Raw genomic sequence first — 25,972 nt, 5'->3', positions numbered from 1 at the left:
AGCAGGTTCTAGAAGTTCTTATGTTTTTGTTACTAAAGAACATACCTCATCCTAAATTATCACATGTTACATATTCTTGATTTATATTTCTGTAAGCTTTTTATGCATTTTGGGGGGTGGCTAGCTGAAGAAGAGTTTTTAACGTGAAACTCAGACATGGCAGCTGGCAAGTAGAAACTTAGATTTTGCTAGTGTACTAGTGGGAATGGCATTCTTAAACCACATAAAGTTGCCAATTATCCTCTAAAATTGCATTGTAATTGAACTCGTCAGTTTTCACACTTGCTATTTTGTTTCAGTTGCTCAAATACTGAGGAATTCCCTTTGCCTTCTACTCTTTGTATTCATCATCCTTCTTCTCATTTTATAGGAAGAATTTATTGGATTTGGTGTCACAATACTATAAACTAAATATAATCATGTCCTTAGAACACATTTCCTTTTCATTACCTCAGAAATATGCCTGCAAATAATAGCTATATTTTTTCAACAAATTGCTAGTATAATTACATCTTTTATACAGTGGCATTTCTTTGATCTTTTAAAAAAAGCCCTCATAAGCATGAGAAAATTCTTAGTATTGATCAGCACATTCCCTTTTTGCAAACATTGTGTGGGTACATTCATATCAGTTTTCTTTTAGTGTAAAGTAAGATGTTTGAGCATGTCAGCTCAAATTGACTGGATTGTAGAACCTTATTGCCTGCACTCTGCACTGGCAAGGCCAGGTTGGATGGGACCCTGAGCAGCCTGCTCCAGTGGAAGACATCTCTGCTCTTGGCTGGGGGTTTGGTACTTTTTCATCATCAAGGTCCCTTGCAATCCAAACTATTTTGTGATCCTTTGCTAAGTTTGGATGAGACATCGTTCTCACTTAAGCACATAGACTCATTTTTCATCTATTGAAAGACTGAAAATTATGTTCATCGCTATAAAATTATCTATCCATTTCAAAACCTATCTAAGCTATATATATATATGTATGCTATTTTGTCTATAGGCTTTAAGAATTCACTAAAGATTGTGAAAGGGCTTGGGCCAGAGCCAGGAGCAAACTCCCAGGTTGAAGCTTTCATGTAGTATTAAAGCTATTCTTCATAATTTAAACCCTTTGCATCCTTTACATTGTTTATGAAGATTTCAATTTACAGCACAAAGGCTTTATAGTATGTTAACTATTTGAAAAATTTTGCTTTTCTTTTTATTTAATTCTGTACTATCAAACCTGCTATCAGCCTGATTTATTGCATTATAACATCATATTTCTATTGTCTTAATGTGTTTTTCATTTTCTTATCTAATTTCCTCATCCTGAAAGTTAAATTAGGAAATCAAAAGAAAATATAAGGAAAAAAAACTTAGTTTAACAAAATAGTTGTTGGAACATCTATCTAATAATTTGTTTAATAAATATATATTTAGAACATTCATTTATTTTGCAGTTGATTTATTATGTAGCTTTACATTTGCTTGCCCAGAAACAGACCTTTACCATTCTGTGATAGAAAAATATTATTACCATTTTTTCCCATATGATCTAGGACCATATCTAGATTGAAAGATATGTGTAACTAGGTTTCTTGTCTATCCTATCCAGACACTTCTTGAAGTAAGAGAAAGGCAGTAATACTATTTCACTGCTGAGCTTGATGTGATGATCTGTGATAACAGGAAATCTATCTTGGTCTCATCACAGCAGTAAAACAATTCCTGGTCCAAATTTGTCCCTCAGCAGGCTGACTTTGAAAGTAAATGAGTAGTGACTCCAACAAGAGTTAATGTTCTACAGGTACAGCTGTAATTTATCTCTCTTTAGGTCATCCTGCACTGAATGTGCATGGTCTTTTCAGAAGAAACTGAGTGAACATAAAAAATCTTCAAAGATTTGGCGTACAGTATTATTTACCTTCCTGTACACTCTGCCTTTTCCCTACCATGTGTATTCTGAAACTCTCAACAGAAGCCTTTAATTGCAGTACAGACTCAAAGATTAACAAGGCCTAACACCCAGATTTGATTTCCATCTAGGTTTTTGGGCACCATTATACAATCTTTTCAGCTGATAGTACTAAGCTATAAAGAGTTTATTCCATAGAGTCATAGAATTGCTTGGGTTATGTAAGGGTCCTTAAGAATCATCTAGTTTCAAACCCCCTGCCATGGCCAGGAATGCCACTCACTAGACCAGGCTGCTCAGGGCCCCATCCAAGCTGGCCTTGAACACTTCCAGGGGTGGGGCATCCACAACCTCTCTGGGTAACCTGTTCCAGTGCCTCAGTACACGCTGAGCAAAGAATCTGTTCCTAACATGTATTCTAAAAACACTGTCTTTCAGTTTAAAACCATTTATCCTGTCACTACCTGTCCATATAAAAAGTCCCTCTCCCTCCTTTATAAGCCCCTTTAGATAATGGAAGGACACAATGAGATCTCCCTGGATCCTTCTCTTCTCCATGCTAAGCAACCATAGCTGTCTTTGCCTGTGTCTGATTTAATGTTGAAAAGTACTTTTTCTGAACAGGTATGTCTTTAGCTGCTTGTTTGAATATTATATTTGAAATAATGTCACCAGTAAAATATTGTTGAATATGAGATTTGATACCACTGGAGACCTAATTAAGAACAGCTGCAATTAGACATGTGGATCAGTGTTGTTTTGTATTGTGCTTTTTTTTAGTTTGTGCCAGAGTGTGGATTAGGCTGTACTTCTTGACAGCCACAGCAGAGAAATATGCAAATGCATATTGCCCTAGTAATGCCCTAGCTTTCTCTGCTGGTTTTGGGTCACATAGCATTGAATTCTACACTAATTACAAATGATACCAGTTTACATGCTGTCAGATTTCTTCTTCTTGGATCCCAGAAGACTTCTTTTAGGAAGGACTGGATGGCAGGCAGGCTGCCTGGAAGCAGTGGAAGGCTGCCTGCTGCTGTCATTTTGTCAAGTCAGATGGCATACAACAGTGAACAGACCAGAACTTGCTATCTTATTGCAAGTGTTACACCATAAAAGGGGATAACTTGCTTTTTAATATCCATCCTCCACACAGAGAGCCCTAAATTATCAATCCATGACCACATGAGGGAGAGTGAGCAAAATAGTCTGGCATAGTAGCCACTGTTATTATTGCATCATAATATCTTTCCTGAATCTGAAAGAGACATAACTAGCTATGAATTTAAATTATGTTTCAGATGATCATACCAGAAAATGCAAAGATAAGTTATTGGCATAATAACCTGAGCATAACAAATGCTTCAGCAATTTTGCTTTTAATATAATCATTTAGTTCATAATCGTAAAGTATCTACTGCAGCTTTGTGTTAATAATTCATATCTTCTAGACATATAATTGTAGAACTACATGTAATCCTTCTTAGGAGTTGAGTCAATTGTTAATTAGTAGTTTCAGGATAAATCAGAGAATGAATGAGTCTATCAAAACAAGAAAAAAAATCAGACTTCATCAGACAGTAGAGTGATAAATATTTTATTATATTTAACTTTTATTGCATGATATCACTCCTGTAGAGAGAAGTCTTATTTTGGAATCAGTTTCTGATTTCAATGATGGCCGCTTGCCTCTTAGGATAATTCTGTGAGCATAAAAGATGATATATGTATGATATAATTTTTTACCCTGCTAGATTAGTTTTTCTCCTGAAATATAAACAGTTTAGTTACAGAAAACAGTGTGACTATTGTGACATTTAAAGAATGCAGTAAATCTTAGTAAGAGGTTCAAACTGTTGTATATGCTGATGGATTTGAGAGTGATTATTTTGCTCATACAAAAGATTTTGTTAGGATAATGTTTTGACCAGTTTGAGCCCTTTCATTTTTTTTCGTTGAGAAGTTGTGAAGTTTTTTGAGAGTTTTGTGAAGAATTTACCTTCTTTGTATCCCCTTCATGATTTAAGATCACTTTTTGCTTGACACCATGAAAACACCTATATAAAAAGGTATTCCTGCTGAAAGGCTGACTAACTGGCTTAGAAATGTAAGGTGAGGGATGGTTTCTGTAAACAGATTATTCTTATGAATAGCATGAAAATAGTGAAGCTAAGACACATACTGCTCATTTCTGAATGCTAAATATTTCTGTCATCTATTAAGACATGTTAAAATATATATCTTGTCTATTTATGTAATAATTTGGGGAAAATGCTTCCTTCTCTTGTTGAAAATCTATCTATTGTCTGAAAAGAGAAAGTTCCCTAATGCAAAAGGCTGACTGAGGTTTTCAGTCAGTGGTTTTCCATCTTATGTTTTTCACTTCAGAGTAAAGGCAGGCCTCAAACATTCAGAAAAATTATATGCTTAGCAAACCCATATGTATCTTGGAGCATTTTCTGTGTCCAGTAGTGCTTTCGGATATCTGAAGGCAGAGTCTTGGCACTGTGCTCATGACAGATCTTTTGTTAACAAACACATGTAGTTATTTTATTGCTATCTGGCCAATAAAAGAGTTCACTGGTGCATTTAGGGCACTGCTCAGAATTACTGTTGATCTTTCTCATTAGTAAGAAAAGAAAGTATGTTCTACATTTTCTGTTTAAGGTCCAGGAAAAAGTATATGTCCCATTTGCTCTCCAGCTGAACTTCTACCAGCTCCTAGTAACATGTAGTGCATATTTCATTGCTACTGTTAAATCTTTGTAACAACTATTTCTTGTTACAAAGATTTGTTAATTTCTGAAGCATTAAATATTTCTTATAGTGCAGAGTGATTATAGTGTAGAGTGCATTTTGCCAAGTTTAAGGACCAAGCAGGAAGTGTCAGACTTCACTGCTTGATTTAGTTGTTTTAAAAAGTCTTCAAAATAAATTCAGCAAATATTAACAGACAGCAGAAGCTTTTGAACAATTTTATTCAACTTTAATTCTGATAAGCTTAGCAAAGTTATTTTCTGGTATTTCAAGTTACCAGATAAAATGTGTATTGCTAGGGCTTCAATTTATGTCATAATTATGAATGGCTGTCAATGGCTATCTATGAGACGTTTGTAGCATGTAGCTATGAAAATTTTTTACTCTGTCACGTGCTGTTAGACATTTGGTATCTCTGTTGTCTTTTTAAATCACAGTTTTATTCCCTTTTTTAATCTTGTGACATGAACAAAAAAGTAAACATTAAAACTCAAAGTAATTTCTAAAACAGAATTTCCCTCCTTAAATGTACACTGGCTGCAATAAATACCAAGCAGTATTTATTTAGTATTTATTATTTATTAGCAGTATTTATTAGCAGACTAACTCTGAATTTAAAGGAAACTCAACTAGCTTCTGGGGCTTGCTCATTTGTTTGTTTGTTTGTTTTTTTTCAACATCGATTCTTCTATCTGTACTGCTTCCAAGAGCTTTATTTTGTTGGAATTCACTGTGAGACCACTGTGACTTTCGCTTGAGTGAGAACTTTGAACTCACTGAGGTTAGTAAACAGCAAAAAAAGGACTGTGTTAAGAAGTTTAAGATTCCAGAAACATCTCTGTAAGGAGCAACAGATGACTATTTCTTGTGACATAGAAATATAATTACATGTTATTTGATTTAAAGGGAGCTTCTGCAATTGATAATCAGTGATAAAACCCTCTGTGTTACAATTTTCATCATCTTAACTAAGTGTTTAGAAATATGAACATCAGATTATTTTTATGAGATGAAGCCCAGATTTTCCTCTTTGGTGCTTAGTTCCCATTTGCAACTTCAAAGGCAAATTTTGTAACTTGCAAGGATTTAATGAGAGTGAGAAGATCATAGCAGTACTTTCACTAATTTTTCAGAGACACTGAACCTTACTTATATATTGAAAATGTTGTTATGTAAAAAAACTTACTTCTTCCATCAACAGCTTTTTCTTTCTTCACATTTATTTGGTTTTACAAAACATGTCTGTTTTTTCTAAGATTCTCATCATGTTGTTCTTTCCACTTCTCAAATGGGGATCTCTTCTGATGTAGAACGTATGTTTGGAAGCTTGTTAAAGATGCTTTTGGCAGTTTTTACTGCCTTCCTCTTTAGTCTGTTTAGATGGGGAAACTTTCCAGTATTTTTATACTAGTTTACTGTTCTCTGATCTGGAATAGTCTGCTAAATGTAACCTAGTGTTCCTTGGAAGTTCTGTGCTATTTCAAATCTTTTTGGCTTTCTGTTTCATTAGCCATATTCTGGCTGTCCAAAAATACAATTGGATCCTTCAAACTAACTTCTTAAAGGTTTTTTGGGTTTTTTTGGTGGCTGAAGGTCTTTAACTCTTGATATTTTAGAGGTAAAATATGCTTCCGAAAGTTTCTGCATGTTTGAAGGGTGATCAAATTCCTTTATATATTGACTGTCAGGTTTGGCAAATACCTCTGTAAAACTTCCATATTGTTGTTGTTATGAGCATCAGTCTTGAGACTACAATGCCTTTTAACAGAGCCACTACATGCAAATTATGTATGCATGTGGGTAATCAAAATACTACAAATTCTTCTATTAGCTTAAACTCTAGATATTTCTGTACAGACATTACTAATTCTGCTAAATAATATAATATTTCATGTCTTGAACTTTTTCAGTAAAATAACTTTAATGCTGAGTTGAAAAATTCGATTATAATGTCTAGATTTCTGTCTCTTTTATTTGTCAATTTAACCTAAAAAAACCTTTTTTTCATTCTGTTCCTGGCAGAAACAGATATTTTCTGGAGACTCTAGTCTCAGCATATTTGAATATAAAACCAGAGTAGGTATTAGTGGAAATATCCTCCAAATCCCTACCTTTTTTTCCTGATATTTGTACATTTAAGCAGGTTAAGTTTCATACAAATGTTTCAGGCCAATTTCATGCTTCTGTTCTTGCACAATTTTTTCACTGAAGTTTTCTATGCCTGTTTGCCTCAGTGATAATTGACTCTTAAGTTTTGGATGCTTTTGTTGAAAAAATCATTGCACAGTTCACTTATCTCTGATGCATCAACATTTTTTTTCTCTTACACTTTTAACTCTGAAATATCTATTTAGTAACTGTGCCTTTGATTCATTAATTTTCAGCCCTGCTATAAGTTCAGAAGGATACTTTCAAAAGAATAACATTATCTTCACAGGTTATATTTTATGTTTATTATACATTGTATATTTAGGTTAATTTGAGAAAAAATAGACCATTATAGATATCTGTGTGGAAGAAAAGAGTAACCACATAAATGAAAATAAGCTAACAGCTAGTGATACTTGGTTTTCCACACTTATACAGTAAGTTTGGTAGATTTTACTTCTAGGTCAGGTAAAACCTTTTACTGATTTTTATTGCAAGGCTGGTCTTACAAATCTTTGAGTGAGGTTCTCTGCTTTAACCATCTACCAAGCTATATTGAAAGCAATCTTTGATCTTTTTGTTCATAGAATCGGGTTCCAACTGGTTTAAGACTTCTTAAGGCAATTTTGGCATTTGAAATGATCACACAGAGTTATACAAAGAGCTGAAGTTGTTCTTTGTAAACCCGTGCATATCAAAGATGCTTCACATGCAGATAATTATGCCATTTTCCTGTAGCAGAAGTTATATGACTGAAGAAATTATTTAACATTTGTAAGCATTTAGCAGTAATTCCAGCTCTTCTTCAAATAACTTGTATCTGACTTGAATGCAGTGAGTGGTGGAGTTGGGCATGATAAAAGTCTGTCTATTTTTGTGTTCTATTACAGTGTGCTCATGTTTAATTTTCTCTCCCTTAACAATTTCTTTGTTTTCCATTTTTCCTAGCAATATTCTTCCTAGAGATTAGTAATTTGGTGATGATTGAGCAAAACATTTGCTGAAAGATTTTGTTGTTTCTTTTTTTAATGATTCTATGCTAAATACTCACACAAATAGCCCTATCAAACTGTGAGCCCCTTCCTGATTTTCAGCATACTTTTACTAAACTCATACAAATAAAATTAAATTTCATCTTTTACTCTTTCCTTATCATCATACTAATGTCCAAGAATTTTCTATAACCAGTATTCTTAGTCTTTAATGTGTCTTGACTGTAATTATCTCAAGCCTTCTTATTTTGGTCACCTCACAGCCCTTGAACTACTGCTGCATGTTCATGTTACTTAACTTGCTTACAGTTGCTGTCTTAGCTATTGTAATGTTTATTGTAACCCTGTAATTCCTTAAAATAAAGATCATCTCAGAAACAGCATTTTGAAGTTCAGTTCTAGGCAAAACTAATATAGACATGTAATCTTAAAATCTGACGCTGTTAATATCAGATGCTGTGTTTGAAGGCTTTTGCTGTTTATTTTATTATGCATATTTTAATGCCACTATTGCTTTCTGCTGCCATTTTAGGCTTTCTACTACCTAGATATAGAAGCCTTTGAGAACATCAGTTTATTATGCTGGACATCACAATAAACTTTCTCAAAAATCTAAATGGAGAGATTAACTTCTTCCTTAATATTTGTTATGTATTTGAATCACAAGTCTTATGAGGAACAGCTGAGGGATCTGAGGTTGTTTAGCCTGGAGAAAAGGAGGTTCAGGTAGAGGAGGTGGACCTCATTGCTCTCTACAACTACTTGAAAAGAGGTTGTAATGAGGTGGGGGTCAACCTCCTCTCCCAGGTAAAAAGTGACAGGATAAGAGGAGATGGCCTCAAGTTGTGCCAGGAGAGGTTTATATTGGATATTAGGGACAAATTTTACTCATAAAGGGTTGTCAAGCATAGGCACAGGCTGGCCAGGGGAGTGGTGGAGTCACCATCCCTGGAAGTGTTAAAAAAGTGTGGATACAGCAGTTGGATATGGTTTAGTGGTGAATATGGTGGTGGTGCTGGGTTGACTGTTGGACTCGGAGATCTTGAGCTTGGGCTTAGATGACCTCAGAGATCTTTTCCAACGTTAACAATTCTATGTATCTGTGATTTACACTCTATTTTAGGAAGACACTGGAGGGTTTTTTTTTTTTATCCCTCAACATAAATCAAACCAGTTTCTCCATATGTATGTCTCAAAAATATAGGGAATACAAAGAGGACATGTTCCTGTGTCACTGCCAAAATACACAGCAGCACCACCTCCTGGGCATAAAAGTGCTGGAAATACCTGCATCTCTTCCAAAGCCAGATAATTCACAGGAAGGGTAAAAACCCAGCATAAACTGCTGATTGATAAATTTTGTTCAGTTTTGTTTCTTTCTTGATATCTGTTACTTAGTGTTTAGATTAAGTGCAAAAGCACAAGATTTATTATTTCTTCCTGTTTTAACTTGCTATTATAATTTTGTTTATGTATTTAGCCTATTCTCTTCTGGTTTCTGATGTGTCATATGCATATTTAAAATGATAAGTATTTAGACATTTATAGCTCAGCCTTTTATATGCTTGTTTTCTGAGCACAACAACTTGGCCCAGTGATCAAAACATCCGCATGGCTGAATGAGAATAATTTAGGGTAAATAATCTCCAGCTCTTGCGGGGAATCCCGAGTTTGGGCACATAGCCTGTAAAGCTAAGTTAATCAGAAAAAGGAGAAGTACTTAGAAAAATAGGTCTAAGGCAGTCATGAGGTTCATTGTATCATTGCATGACCAAGCAGGATTTATAGTTAGGGCATCTGTAAACAACTAATGGTGTTGATCTCTGTAGGCGTGTTTTTAGTTCCCTGTGATGTCAGTTGGACCTAATCATATATCAAACACTCATGTAATGTTTTGATACTCTGTGAATTAGAACTTTAATCTAATTATCCTATATCCTTACTGTTTGAAGAAGCAAGATTAAGTCCAGAGAATTTCTTTCCCATGTATAACTTCCCTTCTAAGAATTTCTTCCCTTGTAAATTGTTGCAGGTTGCTGTCATGTGTTGCTCTTAGGTACAACTTTGAGTGATTTAATGGTAAATAAAACTGGATATAAAAATTAAGGTATTTTTCAAAGTTAAAAAAAAAAAAAGTCCTGATAGGGATTTCTGAATTTTAAGATTGCCTGGAATAGTTATATTTTGGAATGTGGCCTGTTTGATTTTGATTTTAAAATTTTGACAAATGCTTCTTTGAGATTGGGATATTAACATATCCACTTCAATCCACAAAATTATTATGCAGCATCATGGGAAAATGGGAAGAACTACTCAGAATGAACATCACCATTCTTGAAGAGAAAGTTTACTTGAGATTTATAATACAACTTTGAGGTATTTTAGACTCAAATAAATAGGCATGTTTTAATCTGTGACTGATAAGCCCTGAATGAATAGAGCTTTTTCCTAATAAAATGATTTTGCTACACCCTTCCATGCATTTGTTGCACTAGGTTTGATTCCTGCAGTGTACTCTGTGTAGAGCTACAAATTTAAACTGGTTTGAAATTTAATATGGTATAAAAAGTATCTGCTTGTCTGTTAAACAGAAATGATCTCTGCATATATGTAATGCCACAGCTCTACAATATTTCTTAAATTAGGCCTTTGGCCTAGAAATGTCAGTTATTTCGGACCTGCCTTTTTAAGAAACCCTGCTAGAAGTTGCACCTATTACAAAAGGGAAGATCTGTGGTCAGGATATTGTTTCAGAAATGTCTTTGCTGTCGGCATTCTCATGAGGTGCTCCAGAGTTTTCTTGTTTTGCACACTTAAAAGTCGGATTTTCTCCAGATTTTTAAAAAGAAGGAATAGATTGAAAGGTGCCAACCATGAAAGATACACGTTTTTATATTCCTATGGCTGAGCTTGTTAACTGTAGCTCTTAATATTAAATCATTGAATTTATATGTAGGGGAAGAAAGCTTGGTAAATTGAGTCATGTCTTGAACTTTTTCAGTAAAATAGCTTTAATGCTGTGTTGAAAAATTCTATGATAATGTCTAAAACAGTGGAGGCAGACTCCAAAAAAAGGAAAAAATTGAAAAGATGATTGGTCTTTTATTCTGTCTTACACTGTTCCCCTGGACTTTTTTTATTCGAATGTCAGGAATCTTTTTGATCTGTTTAATGGAATAAATTAAGAGACCATGTGCTGGTTACAAATAGCAAATGTGTTTCTGAATACTGCTTTTGTCTTTCTTGTGAAAATACTGTGGCTGCCAAGAAACTGTAGTAGGAGTAGACAGTGGAAGCAATTGATACTACAATAGTTATTGTACCTCACACTTAGTCTGAACTCTGGGAGGGGAAAATTTATTTGGAAGGGGTAAAAAGGAATGGGCAGGTGCAAATTGGAGTTACCTTTTATAAATAGGGTAGAAAGCAGCAAAAATATATGTGGCTTAGGATGTGTTCCTAATGAAGCTGTGAATAAGATCAGAAATGAAAGAGACTGTAGATTCAAGGGAAGGAAGAGCTAAGTTACTAGGAAATGAAAAGTGAATCCAAGAGAGTTATTGAATGGGAAATGGGCAGAAAGACATGACAGTAATACATGTTTTGAAATACACATGCATTAAAATGGAAACAATAGTTGGGAAGTGGCTGCTTGTCTTCCTTAATTTACCTGTAGCACCCAAGAACCGAAAGTTCAAAGAAAGAGGCCTCAGAGGATTCACATTTTAGATTTAACAGAGCTTCTTTAAATTAGTAGTGCTATAGGAAGAAGAAGTACAGTTTTAAACTGAGGCATATATAATTGTGATCCCTTTGGTAAATTTGTTAGTCTTCAAGATGAAGAAGATTGATCTGGAGTCAAAGCAACCAGATTAATAGCAGATTTTCTTTTCTTTATTGATACTTTTAAACACTTGGTTAGGAAAAACTGTATTGTTACAGTCGAGCACCTAATTTTGTCATAATAGACATTATGCAGAGAAAGGTCTGGTAAAGCACCTGTTAACAAAGTCCAAAAAAATATGATTGACAGCCTGTTCAGCTCATCTGATGAGCATCATGTATTTCATGATTTCTGTTGCAGCAGCCCAAGTGTTTGTTACAGAGACTTTCTCATTAAAATGTCCTTTTTTATCTGCCTCTGAATGAGGCATTAAGAGTGTCAATGCCAAGAATAACAATGACTATGTTATGTCATGTTCCAATGAATAGTCTCTCTGCAGGCTTTGCATAAATGACTCTTTACAGTGCATTCACATGTGAGGCTGTACAGAGAGAGGAGAGGGAAAAAAAGCAAAATGGAAAAAATGCAATAGTATCAGGTCATGCGTGGATGAAGTAGTCAGTGTGTTTTTTGTTTGGAACCTGTTTGATACTATTTTTCCAGAGAAATGTAAAAATGAATTTATTATTACTGGACTGTAATGCTTTGAGTGGTTAAATATGTACTAGTGGTGTACAGTTCTGGGGCTAAATTGAGGTTTTGTGTGGCTGAATGGAATGCCCAGCTTGGTTGGATTGAAAAATGTCATAAGACTTTTTTTCCCCAAACATTTCTGCCAAGTGCGTACAGGAAGTGGCTTTGGCAGTTGTATCCAAACAAGTAACTTCATTTCCTGGAATCTGCTTTTTGCAAAATGTGGACTTTAGGAAAGAAAGTGTAAAGAGGGATGTTAAGTGGTAGAGGAAAGATCACCCTTAAAAGCCTCTGAGAAGAAGGTACAAATTATCAAACTCCATTTTTTCTAAGTATAGTCACAACAGTGTTATATAATATATTTTTTTGAAATTGATAGTTTATTTATATAGTAAAAATAATATTAAAAATCTATTGACCATAACTGCACATAATTATGAAACCATTGTATTTATTATGGTCCATTTAACCATGGTCTATTTTATGTCTGTTTGCTGTTTACTAGCAAGGCAGCTACAAAGTAGTTGAGATGGAAAAGAACATGTTGTATGACCATTCATATTAAAAGGACCTATGAGCAACCTGAGATTTTGTAAAACTTCTGCTTATTGTCATTAAAAAAAAAAAACTAAAAAGAGAATAGATGTTGCAGGTATAGTTTTCAGTTATACAGAACACACAAGATGATGTAATATTAAACACATTCTGCTAAGAATATGAACGTGTTATCTGACTGGTCAGGTGCTTTTTTGCATGCTATTGCAAGTTCATCTTTTTCTAGTCTAACTTGCTGGATTTGAACTACAGTTTTTTTCCTCTGTTTTGTTTCGGAGTGTTTATTTGTTTTGTTGGTTGGGGTTGGTTGAGGTTTTTTGTGGGCTTTTTTTGGGTTTTTGGGGCTTTTTTTGCCAACTCTTTTAAAGTTACTAACCTTAATATTTCAATAATAGTGCCTGCACTATAATGTACTGCTGGGTATCAGCCAATAATATAAACACAGCCTTCATCATCCTAAACCCTTAATCTCAGGGTCAAATCATTGATATTTTTCAGATGCTTGAAAAGCGGTAGTCAGAAGCTGTTTTGCATCAAATAATTTTTAAGGGTTGTTGCTAATGAGGGGCTATTTCAGAGTTCCTAAGAGGGAAAAAGTACCTTGAGAAATGTAGTAGCAATGAGTTATACTGTGATGGGTCAGATAAGAACCTTGGACAAAATTTTAAAATTTCCATTTTCTAAAAAATAATACTACAAAATCCTATACTTCAGACAGCAAGGTAAGTACTTAAAAATATCTTGATTTCAGAAAAAAAGCTTCAAACTTCAGACAATCAATAAATCAGAATATATAGTTTTAGTAATAGATGTAGTTACTTGCTACACAATGACAATACATAAACCAACTTTGTATAACTATAGCTATTGTTCTATGTAGTCTTTATCCAGTCATTAAAGATTCTGTTCATGGATGAAGAGATAGGAAAAAATGCTTTGGAAGCAGTTCAGAACAATAATTAAAACATAATTAAAGATAAGCAAACAAGTAAACCTTTCCCAGGTGGCACAGGCTGTTCTTGTTATGTCATAAACAGCAGCTGCTGTACATTTTGGGCAAGTGAAAGCTTTAGCTTTCCCTTTTCATATTTAGTTCTTTTTATATTTTATTCTTCATGCAATCATCTATTTTTTTTAAAGTTCACTTTTTTTATTGCTTCAGCAGACAAGCTTCAGACAGTTGTTAGCAGTTATGCCCTTTGACTACTTGTGCTACTCTTTTTATTCCAAAAGAAATTAAATTTCTTTGTAAGAATAACGTACAAGCTCCTGTTAACATTTGCCTTTGCATGTTTCTGATTTTTCAGTGAATGCTTGTGATAAAGTGGATTGTCTAACAGAGGTTGTTAGCTGGCTTATTCTTGTTGTTTGTCATAAAACAACTCAGCTTTCCACTGCATTATAGAGGCAATACATTGCATTGAATAAGATCCTAGACTGAGATGTACGGCATCTGGTTTTTATTTCAATCCTTGTTATTTACTGAGTTTGTGAACTTACACAAGTGACCTCATCTCTCTGAATCACTTTTTTCAACTGTGAAATAAATTAAGAGTGGCTTATCTTCCTTGATCGCTTTAAGATTTCATGTTCAAAGGCCATCTGTAAGAGCAAAACCTTGTTTTTCTAACATTGAGGAGCAGTTGAAATGATTTGTGAAAATAAGACAGTGAATTAGATGCAGAAACCAACATGAAATCTTGGAAGTCTTGACTCTTAATTTTTAGTCAGCATAATTATCCAACCCAGTTCTTGAAATTTTCTTTTCATTGATAGCTTATTTGTTTGGGAAGCTTTGCTGAAACTCTAGACTATGCTGGCTACTTAAAATTCTATACAAGCATGGGCAAACGTATGGTATGTTTGATATTTATTATAAATTCTGAGAGTAAGCTACTTGCAAAGCTGTCTCTACTTGCTCAGTAAAAGAGAGAAAAGCACTCAGAGTGGGCTAAAAAAGTTGTGTTAAAATTATTGAATATTTTTATTTTGAATCTTTTCTTCTGCAATACCTCCCCACTTTGGTCAGCACTCCTTATTTATGCCATTTACATCCAGCTATAATTCTGGGGAGAAATAATTCTAAATATTTCAGAAATTTCCTTTAATCGTTAAGTGTACAGAGAGAGACTGACATCAGTTTGAATAATGACCAGTGGCTGGAAACAGAAGAATGTCATAGCTTTGTATCAGAACCGTTAAAAAAACCTTGCATTAGGGAATACTAGAAGAAAAGGAGTTCCAGGAATATATCCTTTGGATTTTCAGCAGGTTTATTTAATTAAATAAAGCCTGATACAAGAGCTCATGGCTCTGATACAGCACATTTAATGTTGTAGTAAGGTTGAATGACAAGGAATCTCCATAATTTATTGTCCCCTTTGATCTTCAGGAAAACAAGCAGTTTAAAGCCATCAAATAAACATAGTGTACTTGGCTTTCAGGAAGAATTATACTATTTTTCTAGTGATAGTCACTTATTTCAACAGATTTTCAAGGGGCAAAGCTGCTTTTAATTCTATGTCCTGACATAAGCAGATTTAGAGCTACAGAGGTTATTGGTTCAAAAATTGTCTTTTGATCCTTTGTTGCAAGTTAATTATATAGTTCACTTGGTTACAAATTTTGGTTAAAAAGGAATTGAAAGAAGTTTCTTTTCACAGTGGAAATTGTGCCAATAGGAAACGGAATTAGATTCAAATACTTTATATTACATTATTGGGTTTTTCATCTAGTTTTGTTTTTTTGGTAAGAGAAGTTCCCTCAAATAGCTTCCAAGACCATTGAATTTTCACCAGAAAATCTCTGTGGTATCATGAGCCAGAGAGACAACAGGGTATTCTTGCCTCTGTGACCAATCAATTTTGCCTTTAATATCTCTGGTACAAGAATGTCATCACTTTTGATTAACATGAAAGTTTTTTGAATCACAGAAATAAAAGTCAATAATTATAATTCAGAAGAACCCAGATTAATTTATTTTTAATTATGATTATTCCCAATTTTAATACAATAGACATGTTAGGCATCGTAACAAAGTTTTACTTTTATCTATTTATTTACTGTGGAGTCTATAGGCAGAATAAATAAAGCTGAGAATAAATTAGTGCGAGCAGTTCTCTGAAGAGAACATATTTAGGTTATGTCTAATGTTATTGTGCAATTGAATGTGTGTTGCATAAAAGAAAAATCATTTGTATTTTGAATAATGAAGATGTCCTTCTAGTTTTGGGGGGATGAGGGGGGGAAGTTTCACTTGTTTATTCTCAGGAGCAAGAAAGGCTCTGTCTCTCTGCTTATCCATATGTTTATTGTGTACATATGTTGGCTGTCTCTTCAATTGCTGTGAATGTACTTGGGAAAAAATATCTGCACCTGTTTGTTTGCAGGATCAGGAGTTTAGTTTCTAAATTAATTTGCTTTCCATTATCACTGTTGAGGATGGAAAAAATGTGTAATCATGTAGTGCAAATATACATCTAATAGTAAGGGATTTGGAATCACTATAATTTTTCAAAGGCTCATGGAATATATATATTTCTATAAATAGGAACACACCAATGAGACAAAAAGACAAAAAGTGGTCAAGAAATTGCTTAGGATGCATGAATAGATTTCTGAAAGACAAATATTTTTGAATTATTATAAGCAAGTAGATGTTGCAAAATTGTAGGTTTATTTTACCACTCTCCAGTATCACATCTGACTTTTATATAATGGGGAATGGTTGCTGTACATGAAGACAATGAATGATTATTTTGCTGAATGTGGTAATTTGTTGTTATGGAAGCAGGACTTCTTTTAATGGGATAGGCCACACTAACCCACAACTACAGGGCAAAAGGCAGTTCCTGCCTTAAGGAACAATTTAAGATGGAAGCTTCATCCAAAATTTGAATTTACTTTAGCATGATGAGGTTTCGGGGATTGAATTTGGAGTTAATATGTGCACTTCTGCTTCAAAACTATATTTGTAAACCCTGACCCAGTTATTTCTGATGTTTACTCTGAAAACAAAAAATAACATGAATAGCACAGATCTTTTGGTTAACTTAGTGGCAATTTTGAGGTATTAGCTATTTCTGGCTATTCAATTCTCCCTTTGTTATGATATAAATTCATTCTCTGCAGCAGACCTGCCCTCGATGAAGTTATCTTAATCTCTTCAGTGCCCCAATATGGTGGAATTTTACCTTGAAAGTATGGGAGAGTAGGAATTAATTGTCCAGTAATTTTACAGTGCTCATAGTTTTATGACCTTAAGCTCAAAACAGAAGTTTCTTTTAATTAAGTAGTAGTTCTTTATTAAAATGTATTAAGATATATTTAACAAAAAAAAAATCCGACTCAAACTTTTTACAGCAGCAATAGCATAAATATCGTACATGGCCAGTGTGATCTCCCTGACTGTAGCAAGCCTGAGACTGTCAGGGAGAGAACTAATTTTTAATGGATATGTTCCTGCTCCATTTACCTTTTATATTCCTTATTGGTTCTGGGAGCAGTACAGTAGTTAGACATAAAAGGTGTTCTTCATTCATCATCCTAAAGTGCATGTACCATGCTCCAAAGATGAATGTGCAAAGAAGAAAAGGTGCAGGTGAAGCCTTGGATTGAAAGGAAGAGGCTTTGAGATCTGGCTGCATAGGGCTAGACATACGATGTAGTGAAGAATAGTCCTTTTTTAGCCATTTGAAGATTGCAGAACTGACAGTGGGGAACTCTCACATTCAGTCTTATTAATTCAAAACCTAGGGATATTTATATATTTGAATGGCTATTTTCACAATAACAATGGGCATTAAGGATTGTATTTCGGGTGATAATGATAGTACTAGAGGAGAATTTAAGGTTCCTGATTTTAATTACACTTTCAATTTAAAATATAGACATTTCAAACATTGCTTCTAGGTCAGATGGGTTATTAGAATCCTATGGGTTGTGTTTTTCAAATGTTTCTCAGTCTTCTATGAGGAGTGCCTGTGCCAAGAGGAATAAACAGGGATATTTGTTTGAATTCCAGAAATATTTCTGTAGTATTAATGAAATTTCTCAAACTTTTTTTTATTCCTTCAAGCCATTTAAACTAAAGACACTTATTACCACTTACTACTTTTAGTCTTGGTATAAAAAGTGAGGTTATTGCTTTTATCATTTTGTCATATGTTAGAAGTCCCAGATTTAGCACATGCAAGGTTTTAGAGGCTTTTAGCTGATACATAGGATTGGATAGTGCAATACCAACTTTCACTGACCCTGATAACACTTTGGCCAACTTCCTTCCATCTTCCTTCACTCAAATGGGTCTTTAGGTGGTGTTTCTTTAGAGCTGCACTCAAATAGCAAGTTACACATTTTGAGTATTCACTTAAGTATATATCCCCTCTAAGGAAAAATACATCCACATACTTAACCTTCTGCAGTTGCTCTGCAGTGGTTTTACATTGACCATTTTTAACCTCCTTTGTGGTGAAATTGCTAGAGCAGAATTACTGTCATCCCTAAAGTAACTGAAGAGGAACACCAGTGGATGCAATCAGAGGATAGGAGCTCTGTTGTCACATTAGGAACTTAGAAGCATGAAAGCAGATATTCAGTTGCAATAATTAATGACTTATTGATTTATAACCAGAAAAAAGGGTCACCTCACAAGGGCCTAACTGTCCAGCTGAGTTTGTCAGTTATATGTTTGTTGATAAAAGCAGTGTTTCTGTTCAGTATACACGAATTTTTCTCTGCAATGGTTAATATATTAGTAGAGTGTGAATGCATTTTTATTTAAATGAAACTTTTCAAAGTCATCTGTAAGCTACTAAGTGAAGAAAATCATAGATTTATCTTAGAATTTCTTAAGCTTGAGCTGTATTAGAAGAATAACAAAAGAAATATTTGAATGGAGTTTGTCTCTGCCTTCATACAGAGTTTTCCGCTGGTCTCTGGGACCTGGGATAGCAGAAGGCTGGGGGTGATAGTAATGACTAAAGTGAAGAAGGCATTCAGAAGCCCTGCCTTTTCCATGTGCTTAGTAACTAGGTCCCCCACCACATTCTGCAGGGGACCCACATTTTTCTTGGCCTTCTTTTGTCACGTGTATATGTATAGAAGCTCTCCTTGTTGTCTTTAAGCCATTTCTTTACATATTACACTTTGTGTAGCCCAGTACAAGAAAGGAACAGTTAAACAGCATAACATCAGTACATATAAGGTGATAAGGTAATGCTAGGTCACAGATTGGACTTGCTGATCTCAAAGGTGATCTTTTCCAACCTAGTTGATTGTGTGATTCTACATACTTACTGTACAGCTCACATACAATCAACATGAATATCCAGTGGCACTGGAAACAGCCAATGGTTTCAGTCTTGGCAGACAAAATATTTTTGATAAAAACAAAGGGAAGATAACTCATTCTTTTACTTTTCTCTACAGAATGAATGTATTAGGGATGGAAATTGAACTTTCCTTTTAACAGTTTTCAGTTTCATTTCAAAATGTCTTGCTATAGATGCAATTTGATATCCAAAAAAATTGATCGGCTGTTCATATATATTTTTGTAACAAGGACAGCTACTGCTTTTCCATTTTGATTAATTTATCAATACTTCCATAGAGGCAGGATTTCTCTTTTTACAAATGACCGCTAATGACTATAACTCAAACCATTGTGAACTTCAGTAAATTTAGTATTATAAATTAAGAATGTTCAAGTTAATATTTTTATTCCTGCTCATGGAATCTGAAGGTTTTATTCTTAGAATATTGAAAGGGAATACTACTGATGTGTTGCATAATTTTGTTCATAAAAATATGATGTGCATGCTATTTGTCATAATTGTCAGAAAAAAATTGATTTAAACTCTGAGCTATTCATTTTACTTTATCTCATTTTTAGTGAGTAGTAGGATTTTAGTAAAGCTAACTGAAATATAGCTCTAATTTGCAGTTTTAATAAATGGTTTTGATGACTGCCTCTGCTCAAAATGTTTTATTAAAAATGCAAATTACAGCTTTACTTAAACCTGCTCAGCCTTCTAGACTGTGTTATCACTAATTTAGAAAGCAAGCACAATTACTTCATGGTCTTTGCAAAACTGATTTTAAAAAAGAATGTACATGGCATTCAGAATAGTTTTTCTTTTTTCTACAGTCTACAAAGATTTAATATTTCCTTTACAATTCAATCCTTCAAGATAGATTTTTTTTCCCATCCAAAATGAAATGCAGTCAAAAGAGTTCTTAAAAGCAGTGAAAAACCTTCAACAGCTGAGGAAAGTCTAAAATAATTAGAAATTTTACCTAAAGATAGCTGAGAGTTTTGTAAAAAACTTTGTCTGCTCTTTCAAAACCACTATAGATGAAAAAATTGAATAGATGAATGTGGCTGAACAGGAAATCACTGCTCTCTTTCCACATTCACTAATCTTTACTTTGTGTTACTAAAATGCACTCTTTGTATAACACAAGAGGCACAACTTCCTTAATTCCAAAGCAAATTCAACACCTTTTGTCAGGTTAGGTGTTTAGGAACATGCAATTTACACAAGTGTTCTCTAAGTGTCTGCTGATTTATGAGCACAGGACTCCCATTTTAACTCTGCTGGACTTCTGGAGCTTGTCATGTGCCTAGAAGACCCCAGTTGTGAGATTAGTTGAAACTACTGAAGGCTCTATTTTGTGTGTATACTTAAAGTACAGTTAATGAATGTAGCAGTTACACGATTCCCTCAAAGAGGGATAAAATGCTTTTTCAGTAGGTGAGTGCTTGAAATTTATTGTGGTCACTTCTGAGGTATAACATGACTAATGTTATATTGTCATGCTATTGTTTTTTCAAGTCTGGACATTGGTACATAAGAGGCTTCTGTGCTCATTCTCAGAGATGAACCCCAATAAAGCTTCGAGAGGGCAATAATCAAATTTCTATTTTTTTACAGATCAATTTTATTCATTTCTTAATTGCTGATGTTCAACTTCCAGAAGATCTGAGTGATGGAAGTAATAAAGCTGTGTTCATCTTGAATATAAACAGATAATAAATTTTAAAATTACTTAATTTAGATTGCTGCCTGGCAAAAATAAAAAGCTTACCAGGAAGTTTATCTCATGGTTTCTTCTCTGAGCTCTCTACCTCAGCATATCCCATTCGGTGCTGGTGTTCCTGCTGGGAGAGAGAAAAAAAATTATTTTCTCATGAAGTTGCCCCTGCACTCCTGTAGTTTATAGCATGAAATATTAAAAGAAAAATATATTCCCAAGATGATACCCACTACAGAGGATTTTTTTTCTTTTTTACCTAAGATGTAGTATATAGAAGCTTCTACTTCAGAAAACCTCAGGATCTTAATAAAGAAAAAGCTAAAATGTAATATGAAATTAAAAGTACAGTAAGTTTCAAAAACCAGATTGATATTTATAACAAGTTCTTTTCCCTCTCCTAAAAGGTTCTGAAAATGAAGTATGCCTCTTTTGTGGTTTATGGTGTTACTGGCAAGCCTGGTGGTAGAAGTTATGCTCCAGACACCAAAAATACATGCAGATGTCTACAGATGTCCCTAACAAAAAAACTTCACTTGCATTTGATCCAAGCTGTCATGACTCCACTGATGTAGGTTGTCATTTTGTAGAGCCCTTAAAATATTCTTATCCACAACTCAGAGTAATTCTTCTAAAATTGAGAAAGATATATTGAAAAGGAGAATTTACGTACTGTGTCTATCACTCAAAACAGCATAAAACATGTAAATTGAGAAAATGTTGAGACTATTCTATTTTTTTATAAATATGTTGGTTTGGTTGAAAAAAGCAGAAAAGTTTCTGAGCCTAGAAGCCCTTTTTCGGGTCTAAAACAGAAGTGCAAATATTGCTGCTCCAGCATGTCAAGTACATGAAGCATGTAAAAACTAATTTAATTTGCTATTACTCAATCTTAATTGAAAACCTCTTCTTAAGTTCAGTGGTCTAAATTTGATTTTAAATCAAATCTAATTTGAGTTGACACAAGTGCATAAATATAGGCCCTTTCTTGTATTTAGTAAAACTTTTACAACTGCATCAACCATTGAAGGGAACAGATTTAGGTTCCTAAAAACAAGGGAAATGCAGTTTCTTTGTAATATCTGGTGTTTGATGTAAACTGCATAATGGAGTATGACATATATATCCTGTTTTATGAGAAGTTATCTGAAATGTGTGATTCTGTCATATGCAGAAATGAATCTTATTTATTTAGAAGTGGCAGCACCATTGGGTGGGTCTCCTAAAGTTCTTGTGGGTTTGACTTCATATTTTCCTTCATATCCACCCACTGAGATTCTGCCAAGCCTACCATTCTTCATTTCATGCTTTCCCTTTGTACCTACTAATTAAGGACTTTCAATGTGTGTGTATATTATACAATCAAATATGATCTCACAGGCAGCTTTAAAGAAGTAAATGATTGCAAAAGAAGATGACATTTTTTCTTTTGAAGTAGGGTGTCATACATGAAATGCAAAATATTTCTCCAATAATATTTGTGTCAGAACACAACTACTTTATTCCCCACTGCTGAGATATGTAAACATTTTGTTTCTGCCAAATAGCCTTAAACTGCTTTCTCGTTTCTATGCTCCAACTTTGGCATTGATAACACTGGTGCCCACTGGCTTTTTAAAGAGAATATACTAACATAATTAGGCAACAGAAAAGTAGGCATGCTGTAAATCATTAGTTCTAGTGCAGATATGCTAGAGCATCTTGATTCCATGCCATGTAATCAGAGAAATGATACTAAAAATTATATCTGAGAAATATAACAAATTATGTCTGAGAAATCCGTAAGAAACAAAAAACATAATCAGACCAAAATGATCCTGAGTCTGACATCTAGGAAAATATGTGCTCTATCAGGTAGAAGTCATGACCATATTTGGTTGCTATTAGCAGTTTCCTTTTATCCTGCAATTCTCTCTAAAATTGTGCTTTGCAATATTTGACAGGGAGGCAAACTGGTATACTAACTTTCCAGAAGAGGAAAATGAGGGAGCAGTATTTCAATAGTTTCAATCTTTACACGTAGATATCGCTCTAAGATTCAACCTGATATTCAACCAGACTCACCACATTTCAGTAAGGAGCCTAAAACCACGTTTCTTTCATTAGACATTAAAGGTCAAGTGGCTTTTGTTGCAAAAGTAGAGGAGTTAAAAACATACCTGCACTGCCACTTGAGATTTCTTAAAATAATGAAACTGAAGAAATTTAACGTAATTGAATTCAGCTATCATGTCCCATTTAGAGTTTTTTTATTGTTCTGTGGTCTTAGACAATCTTAAAATAGTCAATTTCATATTCTTTAAAATTAAGGTTATACTTAATTTAACCCTTGCTTTTGAAATACAGTTCAATATTTTCCTTACTACTCCTGCAGAGGGATATTAATATAATAGTCTACTCCTTATGAGATTCTTGTAATTAGTTAGTTGCTGCATTCTTTGGAAGCATTTCAGCTGAACTTTATAAAAATTGACTTTTATAGAGTTGACACTATATGAAATATCTAGGGTTTTTCTGTTTTATTTCAATCAGCTTAAGTAATCCCATTCTTAGTTATATTAATTGCATTAGAAATAGTGTTTGTCCTTGATTTGTGTCCATCATGCTCCTGTGCAGGATTTTTCTTTGCTCTTCATCATTTTCAGGGTTTCAACAAATTGTTCATTTTGCCCTCTTCCTCCCCTGTAAATAAACAAAGAAACTCCAGAGCCAGAGAAATTAATTTATGCTCGTTTTAGTTTTATTTAGTTAATTGCATCTGAACATTTTGGTTCTCCTTCAAAGCTTTTAACTTCCCCAGAAACTTTAACACTGCAGGAGTTCTGTGAGCAACCTTGTTTTATGTCTTTCCCATTTTTGAATTATAGTTTAGTGAAGATAACCATATATAATACACACATTTTTCATGAGAAATTTAGCTGAGCATTGCAGTGGGGAAGTATTTGTTGTATATCCTTTTGCCATCTGCTTGCCTATTTGTAAGTATTTATTCTTTATTGACTCAATATTGCAAGCTCGGTTACATCTTTTTCCATTCTGAACAGATGGCTATGACATCTTGATGGATCCTGGTAAAGACGTAATGAATTGTGCTAACATGAACTCTAATACCTTAGTTCTATAGAAAAGATTTACCAAATAATTTGCCTTTAGTTTCCTTTGAAAGTTTTTGCAGTTCCTTTGTTCCCATTTGATAATATGTGGAAATACAGAATAGCCCAAACAGGCTGACAGTCCTTGTAAGCATGACGACTCACAATTCATGCTAGTTGGTATCCTGAAATTCTTCAGACTACCCTCACTTGAATGAGACTTTTCCTTGAGCCAAGAGGACTCCTTGCCACTATTGATTTCAGTGCAAGATTTGATAACTCTTGCCTAACAGACCACTTAGTAAAAATTGAAAGAAAATGCAATGACAAAGTCTTTTACTCTGAAAATAAAATTTCTGCAAAACAGATACATGGGCAGATATGTGGACAGATGCGTTTCTCATCAGAATACATTGTCTGAACAGTTATTCCCAAGAGTTTGCTTTTGTCAACAGTCTTAATGTTCCTCCCTCAGAACAGATCAACTTGCAATCCTAATACTTCTCTTCTGGAGAGTTGTTTCCAATTTTTTTTGTGGGTTAAACCAGCGGCCTCTGGCATGAGGGCTGCTGAAACCTCCTCAGAGCCCTCATACCAGGACCAAAATCTGGTTACAGGGTGGTATTGTGAGGAGACACTGTGGTTCTGCTTTCAGACAGAGATGATGTCAATTTCATGCTATTGTTTGACAGATTTTCCCAAACCTAACTGATGAGCAATGTAAATTTTTCCTGTAGGTTTCATGCATTAAACTTTATGAACATCTTCTCACTCTGAGGAATAACCCTTTTACAACAAACCAAAAAACAGAAGGTGGCCAGTCTCAAGACTGGAAATGCCTTTTCCAGATTGAGCAGTCTTGAAATTTGTATGGGGAAAAAAAAACCCCACTAAAATAAGTACTTTAAAAATATGTGATATTTATAAATTTTGATCACTAATACATGCTGCAATAGGATCTGTTGGTTTTAGATGCATTTAAATATCAGTATGGTCATGTAAATAGACAACTGTGTTTGAACACTTTTAAAAACAAAATAAGGCCTATCTTGGCATCCCCTTGCATGCATCCCCTTGCATGCTCCTACCGACTCAGTCTAGTCCTTGATTAATTCCAGTTCATACTATTTAATTTAAAAACAGCATTCATCCAAATAATTTCTTTGTTGGTAGTTGAAGACCCAGTGCCACAATGGGGCACCACATACCTACCCTACATATTCCTTTAAAATTAAAGTTTCTTTAACATTTGGTGTTTAGGATGGCTGTAAATAGCATTTTGTATGAAACAGCACAAAATAAATGCTTAAAATCTCTAAATTAGTTAGTGATAGAATAGCATGCGCAATGTCTGCCAGGGTCTTGACTGATATGCAGGCTTATACCGCCTATAGACATACAACTGAGTCCTTAAATCCCTTTTGTCTTTTCTCACCTTAAAAAGTAATCAACAGCATTCAAAAGCCTCATTATGTTTTTGCTAACTGTATTTTCAGTAATTACTGGTTTTGAGAGTTTAGCCCATAATCAATACCACAGGAACCTTTCTATTTCTTGGTCACGTCAGATCTTGTTCTAGTTCAGACCCTGGGAGACATCGCTGCCACTCTGCTTACTTAGGCAAATTCAGTAGGACAGATGTAATTTGCACATTTCAGCAGAGGAGCTTATTGTACCAAATTTTTTTGCTTAATATGAAAGTTGAGAGAGTTCACTGGGTCAGAGAACAGACAGAAATCAGACCTTCAATGAGAACATTCCTAAACACACAAATTCGTGATGTGGATTGAACCTGAATTTTACCAAAAATTTCAGCTATGTGAATTTGCTATAAATGATGATGGGTTTGCTGCAAATTTTTCATTGTATGAGTTGAGCATATTTGTGTTTTAGTATTCAAGCCAAGTTACACAATCTAACAGGAAAGGTATCATTAAAATTAGGTTGATGCAAACTTTATCTCTTTTTTATGCAATCCTGTCAACTGGGGTTTCATGAATGTGATTGAAAGAAAATTTTATGCTTTTTCCAATGATCTGAATTATTTTTATGGTAATGACTATTCCAGGTCTCATTGCAATGA

The 25,972-nt window shown here is 34.3% G+C and overlaps 1 protein-coding gene across 7 annotated transcripts in view; it reads left to right on the top strand.

Annotated features, from left to right (window-relative positions):
* Window positions 1-25,972, top strand: part of KIF6 (kinesin family member 6) — a 156,759-nt gene that overhangs the window by 66,759 nt on the left and 64,028 nt on the right. The window lies entirely within an intron of this gene.

This window comes from Melospiza melodia, chromosome 3 (assembly GCF_035770615.1).
Source record: "Melospiza melodia melodia isolate bMelMel2 chromosome 3, bMelMel2.pri, whole genome shotgun sequence".
Classification (NCBI taxonomy): domain Eukaryota; kingdom Metazoa; phylum Chordata; class Aves; order Passeriformes; family Passerellidae; genus Melospiza; species Melospiza melodia.
Note: the sequence above shows the minus strand (reverse complement) of the source record. Positions and strands in the feature narration are given on the sequence as shown.